Source organism: Notothenia coriiceps, unplaced genomic scaffold (assembly GCF_000735185.1).
Source record: "Notothenia coriiceps isolate Sejong01 unplaced genomic scaffold, NC01 NC01_scaffold00017075, whole genome shotgun sequence".
Lineage (NCBI taxonomy): Eukaryota > Metazoa > Chordata > Actinopteri > Perciformes > Nototheniidae > Notothenia > Notothenia coriiceps.
Genome location: NW_011349776.1, coordinates 45,944 through 58,620, shown reverse-complemented (window position 1 = coordinate 58,620; position 12,677 = coordinate 45,944). Strand labels below are relative to the sequence as shown.

The window sequence follows — 12,677 nt, the reverse complement described above, 5'->3', positions numbered from 1 at the left end:
AGGGTGTATGCCTGTGAGATCAGTGAGTACTGTTTTTCATTTGAACAATTACAGATAAGAACCAATCCATAGACCCTCCAGAAAAACGCGATTCTGCGATCGCAGAATTTACCGCATAATCAGCAAAATGGCACAGATTTTTAAAAGGCCGCATATTTATCAAAAGGCCGCATAATCCCTGCATCTTTCCACACAAAGTTGAGGGGAAAAAAGGGAATTTGACGTCAATTAGTGATGATGATGACGCGACGTCATCAGCTCGCGCATCACAGAAGGTAAACAACACCGTAGAGTGAACGTGTGGAACTCACACGACGAACATTTCTGCTAAAGACCGGGCAAAGCAGTACCCCGATGTCTTTCACGAAAGTGGGGGGAAACTATTCTGCACCCCGTGCAACTGTGTGTTGGAGCATAAGTCTTAGAGAAAATAGACGGTGACAACCCACTTTGATTCAAGTAAAATAGCCATATTGCTTTTACACTAAATAAACATTGAATGTGTTTAATTGAATAGGAAAGGGGTTTAACGTTAGTGGCAGGTTGTGTGTGAGAAATATGACAGCCCAATATTTAAAAAAAAATCTATTCTTTTTCGCAAAGTTCTGCATATTTCACGCATAAAATCACATAAAAACCCTGCATGTTTAATCGCATAATCAAGGATTTTTGCCCACGTTTTTCTGGAGGGTCTAATCCATTGTGGCATGAACTGCATGCCCAAATAATAAATGTGTACGTGAAAGAGTGCCTCAAAAAACACCATCTGCACATCCGAGAGCTGAATATAAAATAAAAAGTGGGCCGTGTGCCATTATTTGTTTCACCAAGACATCTTTTTGTATTTCTATTTATGGCCACCCTGCCAGATGGCATTAACTTTTGGAAGGAATCAGAGGCCTCTAATGTGTGCTAAGATGAAACACTGTTGTGTGCCATTGCGCATAATAAGAATATCATTTCTAGCCGAATCCTTTGCTGTAAAAAACATGTATTTTAATGTATTTATTTATTTATTCACAGGCTGTATTGATTTCAGTTCCAAGCCTTACATAAATCGGTGTTTTGGATCGAGGGATAGCTTTATATGTTTTATCCCCTGATCATGATATAACCGATAAAAGAGAGCAATGACCGGCTCTGCTTTGTTTTCATCTATTCAGTTTCTAATGCCTGTTCAGCGGGTTGCTCTGCCTACGTGACCTATGTCGTGACACTGTTGTACAGAAAGTGCCATTGTGTGTGCTTTTTTATGCACAGGCAATCATGCTCAAGCAGTTTCTCCTTTTCCTCCCATTCTTTTTAGACAGTATAGACAAGTTGTGTAAAGTATCTTTCATTGAGTGTGATGTTTGGTTCACATATTGACGATTACCATGGCATTTAAGTGTCTAAATATTGATATCGTGTACATTATACACATACAGTATGATAATAAGGATAGTCTTTTTTAAAGAGGCCTTGGATGGATTTTTCAGTTATTAGTAAATCTGGTTGCCTTTTCACAATTCATTAGAGTAATTGTTCACATCAACATGCATCAAAACACCAAGAGTCCTCATTTAACCCTTCTTGTAAGAGCTGATATGAAGGTGAAGTCGCATTAAGGGCAACATTTATATTTAGCACCTGTCACATTTCAACATCATCATCTTGTGGCATCATCTTGACAGGATGACAGTGGAGTGCACATGTTTCCCACACAAGAGTGGATCCGTCAATCAGGCCATGGGGCGGGGACACAGACCAGTCAAGCACCATTCCTCAGAGTCACTAGGAAATCTACTTCAAATAAAGGCTAATACTAATCCACTTTCTCTGATTGAAAGACACATTTGGGACTAGTGCATTCAAATATCAGACTGAGACTTGAGGTTCTACCAAACAAAAGCTATAAATTACATTCATTATACGACTTTGTCAGTATTTGAAAAAAGAAAAACACAGGTAATACGTGGAGGAAAAAACTGCAGCAACACTAAAGCGACAGGAGGGAAATGGTGCTACTAAAATCGAAGGCCAGTTGATCCTACTAAAAACTCAAAGCAGAAACAGATCATTTTGCCCCTAAGGTCTCAAAGTTGTATAACTGTTGGTGCTGCTGTGATAAAACACATAGCAAACAAAGTGCAATATACACATTCACAACACATTTACTGTTAGTGTATTTTGATATGAAACATGAACTATCCTTGGATGTTAAAATAGCCTAGTACGCTGCCCTGTTGCACATAGGCGGCGCCAAGGGGGCGCTAGGGGGTGCTGCAGCTCCCCCTAGGATAGCCATAGCACCCCTAAGCACCCCCAAGAAATGTATGTGTCTTTTTTTATTTTAATGTGTGAAATTCAAAATTAGAAAAATGATTGATTCGAAAATAATATGCTACAGTACATGTACTTCTTGCATACCAGCTGGTGTGCGGTAGCTAATAGCTTGATGCTAACACTCTCAGGTAGTCATTTTATCATATTATAGTACAAATTATGGTGAGGTAATAACCTCTGGCTTTACCTTTTGGGATTGGCAAAATGGCGACACTGTATTGCTGAACAAATATGTTCAACTAGTTTGTATTGGCAAACATTCCTGCTAACTTATTGATGGAGATGTTAGCGCTTGCTCCAACATTGTCATCCAGTGTGAATATAATACTGATAGAAATCTATTAAGGACAAACATCAACAGATGATCTCCATGGTAAAGGTTTTGTGCTGTTTAGAAATGGTTGCACATGAGCTAAAGCAGATCAGAGCTAAAGCTACAATGGTACAACTCACGCATATCATGGCAGCCTCCTGTTGCCACTGTAAAACATGTAGCTGTAACACTGGGTTGGTATGGTGTTTGTGCATATTCCAAATGGCCTTCCAGTAAGCCAGTGTTGGTTCATCCTCCCTTGTTGAAACAAATGGAGTCGTACATGTACAGTAGGTCAGTAAATAGTGAGTAGTAAATGGGAAGAATGATACCATCTTTATGGTTGTGTTTTGACTTTATGGTTGCACAGCTGGCTTATGTACCCAGGCCATGTATTTCATGACTTCCTTAAGTAGAAACTAATCATATTTTCTTTCGTTCTTTTGGAAGAGAAACGCATCATTTCAAGAGTTAAGTAATAATAATAATAAAGTGTATTTGTAAAGCACCTTTCATTGCTAAAAGCAATCCCAAAGTGCTACAGGAGGCATAATAGAAACAAACAAAATAAACAAAAGTTTAATCAAAGGCTTTTTTTAAAGAAAGGTTTTTAGGCCTTAGCCTAAGGTTCCTAAGATAATAAGGATCTTAGATAATCTAATAATGATAATTCATTTGAATAAGTATAATTCATTCATTTAATTAATGATATTCAATGATAATAAGGTGAGAAAGTACAACCACATCACACCCGTTCTTTATTCCCTCCACTGTCAGTGGTCTGGGGAGTCCTCAGGTGGTCTGGGGAGTCCTCAGGTGGTCTGGGAGAGAATTCCACAGGTGAGGAGCAGCTGCACAGAAAGCCCGATCCCCCATTGTGCAGAGTTTGGTCCTCGGGGGGGCGAAGCGGATGGTTTGTTGTGGAACGGAGGTTGCGTGTGGAGGTTTGTGATGTGAGTAGTTCTTTGAGATATGAAGAGCATTCCCGTGGATGCACTGACGGGTGAGGAGTGCAATCTTGTATTCGATCCTGAATGAGACAGGAAGCCAGTGGAGGGAATAAAGAACGGGTGTGATGTGGTTGTACTTTCTCACCCTCATCAGGATCCTAGCGGCACTGTTCTGTATGTATTGGTCATAAGTCATAAATACACAATTAGTTTATGAAAAAAAAAACAGCATTGTTATTGTACTGGGGAAGGAAGCTTGTAGCCTGTTTAAACACACTGTAGTGGAAGTTTTAACGATGGACAGATTGTCTGCCAGGATATGTTCAGTCTAATCATCGTTCTGAATAGGCAACCCTCCCCCCCAACTCCCCTTGTCTCTTTGTCAGTGCACAGATAGACATGCAGTGATAATGGCTGCCAGACACAAAGCTAAGAGAGAGAGGACGTTTCCCCAGCTTCTCTTGTTGCTGTCAAATACATCACTGCAAATAATGTGATATTGTTATGTGCACTATTTTCTCATGCCTATTTGTATACTTTGGCTTGGCTAATCATGGTATTAACAAGACCAATGATGATGTGTGTGACCCAATTTCCTTTGTGGACCAAGGACAGTATCTGCTCAATGAGCCTGATTCTGAAGGATACGCCTGGTGAAAAACAAGACACACAATACTTATATATTTATATTGAAATTTGATATTGTTTTCTTCTGCCACATACAGTACTTATTTTGTTGTTCAAAAACTAGTTAGGACACATCAATGAGCCACATAGCATTTCTTTCATTATGATGAAAATGGTTAGGCTATTTTGAGTCAATACCACATAAACCTTCCTGCTGTTGATAATACTCAGTGTACTAATCCGCGGCTGAAAATAGTCCTCAACCAATGCACTTTTAACTCCCAATTAATAATGTTTGCTAAAAACTAAAAGTCCCAATTGCCACCAAGGAAATTGCTTTATTAAATATGGAAATGTACAATTGTGACATAAAGGAGGTACAGTATGTGTTCAATAGGAACCTACGGGAATGGGCCATTGACTATAGTCTTTGTCTGTGTTGACTAATTACAGCATTTAATCGTTTTATGGAGTTAAAGTGCATCTGATAATCTACTCTCAGTGGCCTTTAAGCTGCCTACCAACTAAACTACATTTTCCAAGTGCAACACCATGTTTTACTTTTCCATCCTTCTTCCTTTTCCCTTCTCATTTGGCTGAATCAAGTCAATATAGGAAATGTTTGCATGTTTCCTAACTGCATTGTAATTCAGGACAAAGCACATCTCTACAGTCATTTTCAATGCACTCCAACTGTTGCTCTCCTGTTCTCAAAACACTCTTAAGCAGATGAGGGTTGTTTCCTGAGGACATTTGTATCTTTTAAGCCTCAGTTGCTCAGCTATTTAGGACATTACATTTTGGGGCTAACATTGGTTTTCTCTCCAGAGTGCACCTGTCAGTTTTTGTGGCAAGCAATCACAAAAACCCTGTATTTAGTGTTTAGCCCTTATGCATTACAAACAATGGACTAGAAACAATGATTCAAAAACACCAAAATATAACATCAAATCTAAAGCCAAGAGCAGTTCTTGCTTCAGAGATCATTTGCAGAAATTAATAATATGCACAATGCAGAGATCATAGTAGAGGATGGGGGTTCTGGAAAAGCTGTGTGAAAGAAGTTGTTAAATTATTCAAACCGTCTATAACTCCCATAATTGACGGTTAGGGAATTAGAAATTAGAATTGTCAGAGCAATCGAACGTGTTGAGTGACAGCATCTGGGGGCATTGAGTATTCATATCCTAATTGGATTTAAAATGACTAATTACTCAAGTCAAGTTAGGGCTTATTACGTTGTCTCTAATGTGAAATGTATTTATTTAGCGATTAAGTCATTATAATACTTGGCAGGGCAAATAGGTTTTTAAAAAAAATAAATAGATGTCTGTAATATGTTTAGGGTTATAAGTCAATAATTTCACACCCCACAAGCACTGCACATTTGGGGTGAAAGCGTCCTTTAATGATGTCCTTACAAATAAAATGTACTTTCTTGTTGACCGTTTTAACCCAGGAAGTCCTTAACTCCAGATTCACGACTCACTCACTTGTTCGTTCAACTGCTGTCAGGATGTGATTCTACTAAAAGCTTCCTGTGTCATTATGCTTTTAGGGTTGCCGTAAAACTACAGTCATTATCAGTCATACCACATTAGCATATTTAATGGAAAGCTCAAATGGTAGGGCCATATTCAAATATTAAGGGACACTTTATCTCTCATAATCATGCTTAAAATGTCAACAGGACGCAAGTAAGCGCAAACCACTTGAGCAGTCAGCTCCACGTCATGACTCACTTCCATAAGTGTGAAGTATCGTGCTCTATAATCAATCTGTCTGTTGAGCAGTGGCTCAGTGATGAGACGTTTTAGGGTAAAGGACTTTGGAAGCTTGTTTAAAACGAAAATATATGTCTGGTCTCACAAATAAAAATAATACAGTATCTTATATGAAATGTTTGAATTACCCAATTTCACAAATGTATTTGCCATTCTTTGGTCATTTAAATACGTCTACTTAATCATATCATTATATCAAGTTGTTTTCTCTTTATTTCATCTCAGTGCTTTCATCTGCTAATTACTAATACTGACATTGATGATAAGAATTGAGAATGAATATCACTCCTGTTGATAGTTTGCAGCTACAAACAAAGTAGCTAATTATTAGAGAGTAACTCCATCTATTTTACACATCAGCATTTGTTTAAATGTCTTGGGAAGCAATGCCGCAAATGTGCAGGAGCAGATGTGCCCTAGAGGTAACTGTGTAAAGACTGATACATTGATGTCATATGATTCAGCCTAGGTAGGGTCTGAACACAAAGAAAAACATTTGTTACGATTATATTTCTTTTAAACTGTTCTTCCTGGGTCCAACAATGTTATAGCAGTCTCCAAAATGCAGTAGTTGAAGGACCTTTCGACACAGGTTCACTCTTTGTGTGAGAGTCTACATACACGAGTGAGTCAGCAGCAGTCAGATGGCTTGTCAGTCGGCATTGAGTTCAACAGCGTGACCGTTTGACGATCAGTCATGCTACTTCCACCCGATTCATCACAGCGGCAGTTTGATGGATCCAAGGTTCACCATGATGAAAATGTGATGCATTTTGAACATTTCCATTTTGTATTTCCATCATTTTTTTATGCATACTTATATTTACACATGCTTATATGTGCGTGTTTGTGTACATGCATGAAAGCTGTTAGGTTTGTGTATTTCCATCTACAGGTGCAAACTTCGTCACATATCCATTTTAGCTGATGATGATTAACTGTAAATCTGTCTCTTAATCTTAAAGTCTGTCACACTTGAGTGTTGCCAACCAGTGCCAAATCCGCCCATCAGGCTCAGATGAAACAGAGTTTATTCACACGGACAGCCAAATCACATCAAACTGAGATTAAGAAAGAGAAGGAAAATATTATTTTAAACCGTTTCAAGAGATTCATATCTAAATGGCTTCTCTTTCCTAGCCCAATTGGCTGAGGCTCACTTGAAGGTTAAACAGGAAGAACAGCGGATGTAGCTTCATCAGTCCAACTGGATATTAGGCGTTCATGTTTACCTTAATTAATGGCGATGTATCCCAGAAAAGGAGGACAACATACAACAACTCCCCTTTACCATCATGACTGTGGATGGAGCCACTCATTTGATTAAAAAAACGCATGATGATTAGTAATGTGCTCCCATGTGGTTATGGGCGATGCAGTTTAACATAATTGAATGGAGAAAGAAGAAGGCAGATGGCTTTTTAACTGATAGGATGATACAGAGAAGCAGGAAAAAAATATAACTGGATATGAGTAATAAGGCATTGCTCGGGCAAAACAGTTTGAAGGAGAACAAATTGAAATAGTCTTTCTGATTAAACTCCGGAGCTCCATCTAAAAATCTGACGTCAATAAGAACCATCTTATGCAGCCAGACTGCAGGTCAGTCAAAGAGAGGCCAATTGGACTCATGACCTATGTGTGAATGCTATGGTCCCAGACTGTGATCACCAATATTCATTAGATGGAGCTTAATATCTCGGAGAACCAAAAGCTTTGTTGTGCACTCGACCTGCTTTTTGAACCCCTTATTGAAAGGTTGTTTTGTTGTTTCTCATGAATTGATTTCAAGTCAAGCTTAGCTTTTAACAAATGTATTAGAGTGGAGCTCAGAATCATTGATGTCTGAGCATCTACATCTTTATTGACACCAAGTGAACTCAATCTGCTTATGAGGACAAAGACGTCCTAAGTCAAGAATTAACCGTCAAGCTTATTTACCTTCTATTTGGTTATGTTACGACCCGGCTCAAAAGGCCAAAACAAAGAGGAGACACACCATGTCGACGGTTAACAAAAGATGTTTAGGACAAACAAATCAAATCAAGTCAAAACCAGTAAAGTATGAGGTGGATGTCAGTGGTATCAGTAATGTAAATGCAGGGTGAGGATTGTATGTACATGTATGTGTGTGAGACTGTTGAAGTGCACAAAGTAAAACAACTGGAGAAACTCATAATATACTCAACAAAACCGGGGTGCCTGCAGGGAGAAGCAGAGAGGGCACATAGAGGATAGCTGCAGGGCACCAGACCCAGGTGCCCTGAGTTACTGCAATCAATGCAATCACCACAGGACAGACAGGACAGCCACCTCCTCTCTACTGATGAACCCACAGGGGCATCACAGATTACAAGAAAAACAAGTAAAAACCAGCATACCTTTCAAATGTGAATGCACCACCACCACTAACGGTCAGATCTTACCTACCAGACAAAAAACATTCCCTGATCACCTTAATATTTGTGGTTTTGAGTGAACAGTGCAGCATCGTTCAGTACAGACGTTAATGCTCTCCACAGTGCATTCTGAATTACCTGACTTTTACTCAGGCAGAACTAACCTCAGACGCCCAGTGTGAGATGAGAGCATTTTCACAATGTTCTCTAATGGTGCATGAAAAGACCATTTTGATCTACTTGTTCATAGACTTCAGACACGTAGTCTTCAGATGTCTTTAAACACACTGTGCACATTATTGACCAGAACAGTGGTTCCCAACCTTTTTTCCCAAGAGCCCCCCCAAATGACTCCTGTTGGAAGTTGCGGGGGGGACGCAACAGCGGAAATTAAAGTTTAAAAGTCTCAAAAATGCTACAACTACTGTCACAAACTGGATGAATGTGAAGTATTTTGTTTAAGGAGGATGAAAGCTAAATCAAGGAGCACTATTGGAGTGACTTTGATGGTTATTGGACTCAGGATTCATTCATTTGGATTCCCGCTGTATGAAGGAATTTAAGGTAGCCACAAGTGGAAACAATTCACAAAGGGATTAAACTGTTTGAAACACATGCTCAAAGTAAGCCAGATTTTGCCGATGTGTTTATGTGGATTCAAAAGTCGTAAATAATCTACAAAATGGAGGAGACCGATCTGATCGGAGCAACTGTGACAAATAATCCAACTGAAACCGGCATGGACAATGACTATGTTTTAAAAATGCGCATTCCAGAAAAGCCCGGTTTGGATACTTTACAGGCAGAAGAAGCATTTCTATTAAAGAAAGAATTATACATTTCTCTCTTTTTATGCCTTTAATAGCTAACTTGAATTTTTATTCTAATTAATTAATTAATTATTTTTTATATTTTATTGTAATGTAGAGACAAGGCTTTTAGTGACAATCATGTATTGCTTTACAATTATATGTAAAACAAAAAGTCTAAATATGATATTTGGCCTCAAATCATCTGAGGCATGGCGACCCCCTGCGATCTTTGCGCCCCCCAGGTTGGGAACCACTGAACCAAAGGATCCTCAAGAATAACTGTGACCTTATAAAAAAGGTTGTTTTTTTGCACTGATAATTACATCTTCTACGCAAGGTACAGTGACACAAGCAGCACATCTGGTATGATTTTAACTATAAAAACACACTCAAATACACTTATTATCATCATCCATCCAAAGCAGGCAACATGGACTGTAATCCCACAAGTTCACAACCATCTGTGTGAATCCTCCCTGAGTCATTCATTGACCCATTTTTCTGGATTGACGTCGGAGAAGGGAACAGCCAAATCTCTCTCTCATCCTTTTATGCTCTTCTGTCCATCACTGACAGTCATCTCCTGTTTCTTTGTATTTAGGCCGAGATAAAATGACTCAACATCGTAACATTTAATGCCAAGTGTGGTCCATTTTCCAATGTGTTAACGTGTGATTCTCACTTCTTTCAAACCGAGACCTAACCAATGTCCCTGAAGTAATGTTTGCTGTTGGTGTGTGGTAGTATCATCTCACGCAGGTTCATAACCCTGGTTTTTACTTGTCCGACTTATCAGGTACAATATAGTGACTTCTGCCCTTTTGGTCTTTAAAGATGTGTCCGCATACAATTCAATTGTGTGCTATATTCTCATACATCTATACTGTATGACGGTCGCAAAATATGTTGGGTTATTGAAACAAACCAACAATGAAACAAAACTACTTGGTTAGGTTAAAAAATAATATCATGGTTTGGCTTTAAGTTGATAAGTGGGAGGCGTGTGGTGCAGTGGATTGTCCGTAGGTGTTCGGATCAAGGGAGCACAGGTTCAAACCCCACTGCAGTCAGCATGTCGTTGTATCCCTGGGCAAGACACTTCACCCCAAATTGCTCCTGCGGGGATTGCCCACAGTATTGAGTATGTAAGTTGCTTTGGATAAAAGCGTCTAACAAGTAACATGTAATGTAATAAGTTTGTTCTGTTATTTGATACACGCGTACATTAATATAAGTCAAAATCGAGAATCATGCAGTTTGGTTGAGTTGAAATGTAATTTTTAGAAGACCAGGCTGCGTAAGAGAAACACATTTAATGCATAATGTGTGAAACCATAGTTGCTGAACTGGGTCAACAATATTGTTCTCAAACAGGTTTACAAACTTTTCCTGTTATAGTCGGTTTTTAGTTTTGTGTGTGTTTTCTTTTTTTAAACATATGTACAAATGTTCCATAACCAGATGCTCAAGTAGGACAGGACAACCCAGATGAGTCATGCTTGAGCTTTATTGAATAATTCTGTTGAAACTACATAATCTGAAGGTATTTTCACAGGCACATCTGTTGTTTTTATGTATGAAGTGTCAGCTCAGCTCGCATATTCCAGTGATAGTAAGAATACTGGAGATGACAAATTCCTCCAAAAGTACCTCTTGCTTGCGGGCTAGTATTTCATGCTTGCTGTGTGATTCAAATGGATGAACTTTTCCTTTGTCTATCTCTCTGACCTTCATTAAGCCCTCTCCCACTAGCTTGGTCTGCGATTGAGAGGCATTAAATCAAACTCATGAGTAAAAGTAAAATAATTAAGGATAAAGGATCTCATCATGTGACAGTTCAATGTTACAGGTGTCAGTCCGCAGGAAAGTCCTCTTAGATCGTATGTCTCTGGTGTAGTATGAGGGAAAGTTCACCAGACAGAGCGGTAAACCACAGATCATCTGACTTCTAATGGCTGTGTCGAGCAACGAGGTGAAAGAAGTAATCACTAACCAGGAACACAATGTACCACATTATTCTGCTTTTCTCAAGGAATTGATTCTACTTATTGGAATTGCCTTCATCCGCATTGGGAAAGTCCATTTTGTTGTAATAAAATGCCTCTGTTGGAGAGCAACATCAGCTAGTGTTAGCCTGAAAGTAGTGAGTACAAAGGAAGACTCATTATCCACAAAGACAGGAGTGACAGTAGACACAAACACTGTGTGTGTGTGTGTGTGTGTGTGTGTGTGTGTGTGTGTGTGTGTGTGTGTGTGTGTGTGTGTGTGTGTGTGTGTGTGTGTGTGTCATTATATGAAAACAAAGCCATTCAATTCATTTTTTGGTTGTTTGTTTGTGTTGTATCATTTATTTTCTTCTTTTACATCGCTCTCTGACTTCCTGCATTTCCCCAATGCTTTACAAATAAACCCCAGAGAAAGAATGAATGTTTGTTTTCTTCAGTGGAAAGGTAGCAGCAAGGTAACAACGGTGGTGTGAGCATTGAAGCGTTCTGTGATTATAGATTCACCTCCCTCACTGCACTGAGTGCTTTGTGTTCTGCCACAGTGAGACATCTGTCAGTATAGGAGTTGCTTCAAGTATCAATGTTGAATATCAAAAGGCAGCTACAGGGAAATAATCTGCAGATTTGTTTTCTTCAGAATGAATCAATCTCTCCCATATTTTACATTTTCTTTACGTTTTCTGATAAAGAATGAGGAACACCAACCTTGTGATGAAAGGGGAACCAACTATTGTCCTTGAGTTTGCAAGGGAGTTTGATAGGGGGCTGTTTTTGAAATTACATATTTTGCTTCCAAGCTTCTCCCAAAACTGTGACCTTAAGATTTACAAATACACTTTTAATACATTTAATATTCATTATACTTCTTGAAAAAACGAATAATAAAACACTTTTGGGAGTTTACAGTGATGAAACATCAACCCAGTATCTTAAAGAACATTTGAAAGAGAAGGAATGTGTGCACCTTGCATCTGTGGAGTATATGCAAAGCATGAGCATCACCCTCTTTTTCTCTTGTTTATCGTTTCCCTTTGCAGCTCATCAAAACCTGCCCAGCAGAACCCCCACAGTGACAGGAGTGAGTCATACTGCTGAGAATAGGACAGTCAAATGTTCAACATATTCATTTTGATCTATCAATCAAAAGTTCTCTTACAGAACGCATCTTCAGAGAAACAAACCAAGAGTGTGTTTTTGTGTGGGGCGCATGTAAGAAATCAGACAAGTGATGAAGATAACCCAACTGACAATACATTTATTTATGACATTGTATAAAACATCTACATTTATACCACCACTGTGCCACCGCCCTATTCATGATTTTATTTCACAAGACTAATGAATCTTATTTATCAAAATCCGTCTACAAAATTGGTATTACCCATATGATTTATTCTGTGTGTGTGTGTGTGTGTGTGTGTGTGTGTGTGCGTGCGTGCGTGCGTGCGTGCGTGCGTGCGT

General features: G+C 38.9%; 1 long non-coding RNA gene across 1 annotated transcript in view; it reads left to right on the top strand.

Annotated features, from left to right (window-relative positions):
• Positions 1-366: 366 nt before the first annotated feature.
• The window catches only part of LOC104950126 (uncharacterized), a 19,250-nt gene continuing 6,939 nt past the window's right edge, over positions 367-12,677 (top strand). The window contains exons 1-2 of the long non-coding RNA XR_798888.1: positions 367-459; positions 5,435-5,438. This is a non-coding gene — a long non-coding RNA (uncharacterized lncRNA). The remainder of the gene's footprint in view (positions 460-5,434; positions 5,439-12,677) is intronic.